This window comes from Vicugna pacos, chromosome 1, assembly GCF_048564905.1.
Source record: "Vicugna pacos chromosome 1, VicPac4, whole genome shotgun sequence".
NCBI classification, from domain to species: Eukaryota; Metazoa; Chordata; class Mammalia; order Artiodactyla; family Camelidae; genus Vicugna; species Vicugna pacos.
The window spans coordinates 1,569,852-1,578,082 of record NC_132987.1 but is presented as its reverse complement, the minus strand read 5'-3'; the positions used below and the strand labels follow the sequence as shown (position 1 = coordinate 1,578,082).

Below are 8,231 nucleotides of genomic sequence, written 5' to 3'. Positions count from 1 at the left end.
CCATCCCGCAGTGCTGGGCCCACGTGCTGACCACAGAAATCTACATGCCCCCAGGTTACCACAGACAACCTCACAACTTCGTCTCTTGGTTACCTGGGTACCACAGGCTCCTTGGCCATCCCATGAGGGTGTTTCTTGCCGGCATGGTCTCCAGGTGCTCCCGTTAAGAAATCCCCCTGGGTTTCTGTGGTCACAGAGCCCACACCAGAAGATTCTTGTCCTGCAGTGATCCCCACAGCAGTCAGCTCCCCTGTGCATGTCCAGGGACAAATGACAGCAATTTATTGCCAGGAACCGTGATGAACAAGGGGGTGGGATTCCATACTAAGTTCAGGATCCTGGTAACTCACTCTGCACCCCAAAAAGCATCCATGAGAAATGTGTATATTGGGATATCTGTGTCCCTAGGAGAGCTGTTCCTCAGGGCTCCTGGGACCCTCCAGCCCCTCTCAAGGTTGTCAGAGCCTGGGTCTAAATTTCTATCTCCCTCCTTTGGTGTACGGCCACCTGTGTCTCGTGGTCACGGGTCACTTTATTGACTTCGCATGTTCTTAGTGTTCGTCCTCCACCCCTGCACTAGACTCCCAAGATGTTGCCACTGACCCTTGGCTCCCTGGGTGGGTCAGGGGGCCCTAAGTCTGCACCCTTCACTCTCCTCCTCTACCCCCACCCCTGGGGCCACCCCTAGGTGGACTGGGAGGTGTTTGTAAATGAGTCTTACACCAGGACATGTCTGGACAAAGTAGAACCCCACCCCCAGAAAGCACACCTGCTCCCTTCTCTGAAGAGGACCCCACAGCCCCACATTGCCTCCCAGGGGTTTACTCAGGAAACAGTCCCCCAGTTCTGGGCAAGGCGTCTCCCTGGAATCCTTGCTGCCAGGAAGAGCCTCTTTGTCCTTCTTCAGAGTTTAGAGTTGTTCCCATATCCCTGACCACGAAGGTGTCCAGCACAGACCCTTCAGTGACCTGGAGAGATAAGGATGATATGTGGCCACAGGTCTCACAGGACACACCTGCTGGGACCCCAGGCCAAAGGGCCGTCCTTCTGCCTTCTCATGTGTGGATCCCGTGGTATCTTTTTGCAGGGGGCTCAAATGGGGAGTGGGGCCCAAAACAGTTCATGGGGCTCTCTGGGCAGGGAAGACTTGGGCCAGGCGGCTTTGCCTGGTTTCCCTGCTGGGCCACTCTGACAACCCCCGCTCCTCTGGCTGTGGCTGGAGGCCCCAAATACCTCAGGGCAGGACCCTTTCTCTCAGCCTCCACTTCCTCCAAAGCCACGCTGGAGTTGGCGAGGGGAAAGAGGTTTCTTGCCCTCCCGTGGCCAAATTGTCACAGGTGGATATTGCGGGGGAGCTGGATAGAGAGGTAGCACTTGCTCAGATGTGAGTGGTTAGGCAATTTAACACTCTGTCAACTAGCCTTAAACTTTGGAAAAAGGACTTTCCCAGGAAGGCTGGAAGTTACTTTCAGTAATTTGTCTAAAGATTTCTTTTTTTTTTTCCCTTAAAGACTCATAAAACCTCTCCCAGGTCATTCCTGATATGGACCATTATCCAGGGATCAATCAGGAAATGCAGGAGGAGAGGGGTGGGCTTGGGGGAGAGGGGAAGGGAGATCAGAGCCCAAGGAGAGGAGATGCCCCTCCCTGGAGCCACACACGGGCAGTGGCTGTTGGCATCCAGCTCTCCTGTTCTCAGGCCCATTTCATCTGCGGGGTGTTTCCAAAAGAATCAATGGTGGAAGGGCCATGGAGGACACCTATACCTCCCAGAATAGACAGGGTGAGCACAGTCACCATGCTGGCCCTGGGCTTGTTGACAGACCTGCAGTGGAGACCACAGGTCTTCTGAGAAGCCAGTTTTGAAATAAAGGCTGTATGCGCTGGAACACCCAGTTCGAGCGAGTACTTCATCATAGACATGTAATTTACATAGTTCTTCTCACCACGAAACTCTGTGTTCCCAACACACTTCATGAATGACGGCTTCAACACACATTCATTTCTGAGATGTGAACAAGTGTAGAGCCGGTTTTTCATCCAGCATAATGGGCATGGTTACACCTAGGAACGCTTACCAAGATTTCTCAGCAAGAGCCAATTTCAAAATAATGGCAGTTTGCGCGGGAAAACCCTGTTGGAGTGAGGGCTTCCCCATACACATGTAAGTTATATAGTTCCCCTCACCATGAAACGCTATTCCCAACACGCTACATGCATGAAGGCTTCGACACACATTCAGTTCTAAGATGTTAGCATGTGGAGAGCCGCTCTTTCATTCAGCATAAAAGGCATGGTTACACCCAGGAAGATTTACCCAGATTTCTCAGCTGGTTCCTTCACCCAGATTCAAAATAAAGGCAGTTTGTGCTGGGAAAGCCTGTTGGAGCATGTTCAGAGCTGTTTCGGTGTCTGTCACAGCTAGAGAGTGCAAACCCCAAACTCCAGAAAGAGGGGCCAGTCCCCCCACCCGCCAGGTGCTGTTGTCTTTGTTGGGGAACAGTGATCTTTGGGTTAGATATTTTGCGGCTGTCTCTAAAAACTGCTTTGACTTAAGTTTGCATCCTAGTCAACAGTTCCAGCGCAACAGAAAAAGCATACCCTACATCCCTTTGCACTCAGATCTTCCCAAAAGAGCAAATATTTGCCCATGAAAATACCAGCTGCTCTTCTAAGGTCCCCTAAATTCCCAGCAGTGTGGGCGGTGCACTCTTGATCAGGGACAGGAGGAGAGGGATCAACGGTCCTCTGGCAGGGTTGGCCCCATGAGGCAGCTGCGCTGTGGGTGCGTGGTGGGGAGGGCCATGCAGGGAATGCTGTTTGAGGGGCCTCTGTGCACGCCTGCATTATGGTCTGAGGTTTCATACAAAGGCTCCAGGCGTCCTAACTGGTCAGATACAGCCCCCACCATCGGGCTGGAACCACCCGGAGCTCAGTACCTGTAACAGGGACAGTGCCTGGTGTGGGGAGAGGTCATGGGACACTCCGGGGGCAGGGGCGGTGGTGCTGGGGAAGGCAGGGGATGCAGTGAAGGGTGGAAGGAGCAGGGTCCCTTGCTTGGGAGTGAGAGTTCTTGGGGAGACCACAGAGAATGGCACACACTATCCCCACCCCATACCCCAAATTCCTTGGCCCGCCAACAGAGGGGCTACTCTGCACCCTCTCACCGTGGCTCTCCTGTAAGACCGCACCCAACCCGGCATCTGGCATCCCTGCCCTACCTCCCCTCTTGGGACAGAGCCCATCTTCTTGGAAACTGCCCAGCAGCGCGAATTCAAGGCCGGCAGCGGGCCTCGCAAATCTGCACTTCAGTTGCCCTAGCTGGCCAGCCGTGCGTGCCTGGGCTCAGTCCTCTATCTTGCCCACCGGCAGCCTGGGTCCACGTCCGGTGCAAGCGGAGGCCACGGAGCCCAGGCTGAGCCCCGCACACGGACAGGTGTGGGCGCCCCCGCCCCGCTGCCCCGCTGCCCCGCTGCCCCGCTGCCCCGCTGCCCCGCTGCCCCGCTGCCCCGCTGCCCCGCTGCCCCGCTGCCCCGCTGCCCCGCTGCCCCGCTGCCCCGCCCACTGGTGGCAGCACCGCCCCAACCTCCGGCCGGCGCCACCTGCAGGTGAGGACGTCCGCGCGGCCCCGCCCGCCCCGGCCCCGCCCAGCTGTCCCATAAGCCTCTCCCCAGCCCCCGTGCTGGCCGCGCCCTGGCTCCCATTGGCCCCGCAAGTTCTGTCCTCGCACGTGTAGCCTCGGGAGGACGCAAGACGCAAGCGCTAGGGGAGGGCCCCGCGGCGTTGCCATGGCTACAGGAGCCGCGCGCCGCGCGGGCCGGCGTGGGCTTCTGGGGCGGGCAACGGGCTCCGGAAGTGTGCAGCTGCCCGGGACCATGGCGCTGCTTGCTGCTGGGGATGGCGGCTTGCTCGGCCGGGCGACTAGTTCTGGCCTGGTCAATCGGCGGCCGACATCCTGTCTGGGGTGGCGTCTCACAGACGGTAAACGTACGGCCGCGCCGTTGGCTGGGCCAGTGGACATGGACCGGGGTGGGATCCGGGTTGGTGTGGCGGCCGGGGAGGGGCTGTGGTGCTGGGGAGCGGGTTGGGGCGGGGGTACAGGGCTGGGGCACAGACTCGGGCTTACCTACCCCTTGGGCGCTGGGGCTGGGACCGCGATTCCGGGTAGCCCTGGGTGGCCGCGGCCTCCCAGAACCCCCCGGGAAGGGCAGGCGGAGGACCCGTCTTTTATGAAGCAAGGCCTTATCCGGGTTTTGAAGAGCCCCAGAATCAGATGTTGGAATGGGGTGGTTTATCAGCCTTGTTTATCTGCAGGGAAATTTCAGTTCCATCCAGATGTTGGCCCCTTCGGTAAACCTCAGGAATAAGACAAGGGTCAGTGCTGATTAGCAGTTATCTAGGGCTTGACTCAAAATAGACTGTGCGGGTGTAGGGATGGTAGGTGAGCCCCCCCACAAGGTTGGCAGTCTTCTGGGATTAGAGCCCCAGTTGAGGATTACATCCTTATCTGCAGTAATGGAGGTTGTGGGAAACATTAACACAGAGAAGGGAGGCGTGTGGCTGTGGTAACTCATTAAAGAAGCCAGGACCCTTGCCTGGCTCTTGTGTAGGAGAGTTTCGCCTAGGATAGGGCAGCAGTTATCAAAGTTTGTCCGAGGCCCCTGAGATGCAAGACTATTTTCATAGAAAGGCCGGTATGTCACCTGCCTTTTGCACACTCTTGCACTCCCGAGTTTCCTGTGGGGTTTTCCAGGGAAAACCTGGTCTGTGATATCACAAAACAGGGAATGCAGAGGCAGATAGAATTCAGCTCTCACCAGTCCAAAACAGATTTGCAGAAATTAAAATCACTGCGATTCTTCTCATTAATGATTTTTGTTTAGAAAAATATACTTATTTTTACTTAAGAGTATTAATGGTAACATGTAGTAGGTTGTTATTATTTTTAAATGAACTCAAGGATTTTTTAAAGTTCTTATTTAACTTCTAACACAGGAACTATTGATAGATTTAACCCACATAAACAGCAGCCTTTTGGAGTCCTCAGTAATTAAGAGTGTACAGGGGTCTGTAGACCAAGAAGCTTGAGAGCCCCTGGAGAACAGGTGCTCAGGTGCTAGTCAGGTGCTTAGCAGTGTTAGATGCCAAGATGTCTTCTGCATGTGCTCCCGGACTCGAAGTAATTGGCCACATGGAGATGGGTGGGCAGTGCCTCCACTATACAAACGAGAAGCTGCTGAACGTGTCTTGAATCTAGGCCATGTGCTGTGCAGAGATTCCCGTTGTATCTGTTCTATCTAATCCGGGATTCCTGTGCAGAGGCCTGGCCCTGAAGACCTGCTCTCTTTTGCTCCCTGCCAGGTACCTTCTGTGTGACATCAAACCTCCAGAGGGCTTCAGCCTCCGTAGGGGCGTCTGTATCCATATCACCTTCCTCCTGAAGACCCTGCTGAAAAAGGAGGAGTCGGTGCTGGTGCTACCCCCTTGGGGCCGCCTCTACCATTGGCAGAGCCTGGACATCCACCAGGTCCGGATTCCCTGGTCCGACTTTTTTGATCTCCCAAGTCTCAACAGAAACATGCCTGACATTGAGTACGAGCAGTTCATTGCAGGTGAGGTGGTGGTCATTTAACTGGGGCCAGGTGGTCATTGTTCAGGCACCGATGTGAACGTCGGGCCGTCTTGCTTCGGGCTTGTCGGTCTGCTTAGGGGCCCTGCTCATGTTTCCCGCACTGCAGTTGAATTTGTTCTTTCCATTGTTTTTCTCGTGAAATAGATTTGAAGTGTATGAGCTCTGTGTCCCCTCCCCTCTGAAAACCTGGCCTCCTGGTGAGATGGAGCAGTGACAAGGAGGCCACTGCCACAGAGGCCTTGTCCCAGCAGGACTTGCTGCCTGGGCAATAAGGGCCATTCCTAACTGAAGGAAAACACGATGTGTGTGTAGCATGGGCCACGTGCTGGAGAAGGTATGTAACCTCTCATTCAGTATAATTTGGTCCTGCTCAAGCTTCCCATTTTAGTTTTTGTAAGAGTTAAGTGTTGAAGATTTTCTTTGAATAAAGGTATTTAGAGCTTTTCTGTTTTTTAATTGAAATGTGGTTGATTTACATTTTTTTAGTTTCAGATCTACAGCTGTTTTGGTAGTTTCAGGTATACAGCATAATGATTCAGTTGTACATATACATAGTCTATTCTTTTTCAGGTTCTTTTCCATTATAGGTTGCAAGTTATTGAATGTTTTCCCCTTTGTTCTAAAGTGAATCCTTGTTGTTTATCTGTTTTACATATAGTAGTTTCTGATTGTTAATCCCAAACTCCTAAGTTTGTTTTCTAAGTCTGTGAGTGTGTTTTTGTTTTGTAAATAAGTTCATTTGTATCATTTATTAAAATTCCACATATAAGTGATATCATATCATACTTGTCTTTCTCTGTCTGAGTTATTTCACTTCAGTGTGATAATCTCCAGGTCCATCCATGTTGCTGTAAATGGCATTATTTCCTTCTTTGTTACGACTGAGTAATATTCTGTTATATCTAAATACCACATCTTTATCCAGTCATCTGTCAGTGGGTGTTTAGTTTGCTTCTATGTGTTGACCATTGTAAACAATGCTGCTGTGAACATTGGGGTGCAGGTATCTTTTGGAATTAAGGTGCCCTCTGGATATATGCCCAGGAGTGGGATTACTGGATCAAATGATAAGTCTTTTTTTAGTCTTTTGAGGAATCTCCATACTGTTTTCCACAGTGGCTGCACCAAACTACATTCCCACTAAAATGTAGGAGGGTTCCCTTTTCTCCACAGCCTCTCCAGCATTTATGGTCTCTGGATTTTTGAATGGTGGCCATTCTGACTAGTGTGAGATGATAAGTTATTGTAGTTTTTATTTGAAATTCTCTGACAATTAGCGATATTGTGCCTTTGTTTCATATGCCTATTGGCCATTTGTATATCTTCATTGGAGAATTGCTTGTTTAGTTCTGCCTATTTTTGGATTGGGTTGTTTATTTTTTTCTTATTAAGTTGTATGAACTATTTATATAGTCTAGAAGTTAAGCCATGTTCAGTCTCATCTTTTGCAAATATTTTCTCCCATTCCATAGGTTGTCTTTTGGTTTTGCTTATGGTTTCTATTGCTGTGAAAAAGCTGATAGGTTTAATTAGGTCCCATTTGTTTATTTTGGCTTTTATTTCTGTTGCCTGGGTGGATTGCCCTAGGAAAACATTGCTGATATGTATTTCAAAGAATGTTTTTCCTGTGTTTTCTTCTGAGAGGTTTACAGCGTCTTGTCTAATGTTTAAGTCTTTAAGCCATTTTGAGTTTGTTTCTTTTTGGGTTTTTTTTGTGACTCTATTGTATGCTTTCGATTTGTGGTTACCTTATTTTTCAAGTATGTCAGCCCACTACTATATCTATTTCCTTTAGAGTGATTATCATTTAGGCTTCAACACATCCTAAAAATAATGAGAAAGAAAAAAGAATGAGAAAAAAATCTATCTTTTCTTGCTACCTTCACCCATTCCCACCTTTTTGTATTTTGATGTACTTTTTATTTTTTACATCTTCATGTGTATTCTCTTGTAACTCGTTATTGCATTTCCAACTATGTTTTTCCCATTTCTATAGCATCCTGCTTCCTTTCTTTTTAGAGTATAACTTGTTTAATGTCTCTGTTTGGTTCAGTAATGCTGAATTATCTCCCCACCCCCCTCCCCACTGTGCCTCTGAATCCTCAGTCCAGGGAAGCCAAACCATCCTAGCCTTCATCGGTTCTGGGAAAGCAATCTTCAGAGTGGCAAAAAAAAAAAAAAAAAAACATTGAAAAATAATATTCTGTGTGTTGCTTTCTGCCCTTTCCCAGAGAGTGAGAATCACCTCTGAAGGCGGAGGAAGAAAGTTGGAGTTGCGGGACACAAAGTCTTTTCTCTTTTTGCTGCGGAAAAAATGATTGCTTTTGTAATTAGTGATGATGCCCTTTAAATTGGTGAGATCAAGATTCCACAGCTTCAGCGCCTGTGAATAACCAGCTGGGAGAAAGCTCTCCAGGGCCCCTGCAGTGGGAAAGGCAGCCCCTCTGAGCACCTATTCTGTATTCTTCCTGCCTCCACAGGGGTTCGCTAGGGACCATGCAGGACGATGCAATCCCCCGAGGTAGAGGACGGGAGACCCCTGCTGGGTGGCGAGCCACAGGAGCCCACACTTGAAGGACAAAGTGAAGAGTAGTGGGGC

At 50.5% G+C, this 8,231-nt stretch overlaps 1 long non-coding RNA gene across 2 annotated transcripts; it reads left to right on the top strand.

Moving 5' to 3' along the window:
- Nucleotides 1–3,760: 3,760 nt before the first annotated feature.
- LOC140687175 (uncharacterized) lies at nt 3,761–7,998 on the top strand. Of its 2 annotated transcripts, XR_012061353.1 has the most exons (4): nt 3,761–3,981; nt 5,362–5,612; nt 5,777–5,966; nt 7,864–7,998. It is a non-coding gene; the product is annotated as an uncharacterized lncRNA (long non-coding RNA). The 2 variants fall into 2 exon arrangements; XR_012061363.1 differs by lacking the exon at nt 5,777–5,966.
- The last annotated feature ends 233 nt before the right edge of the window (nt 7,999–8,231 follow it).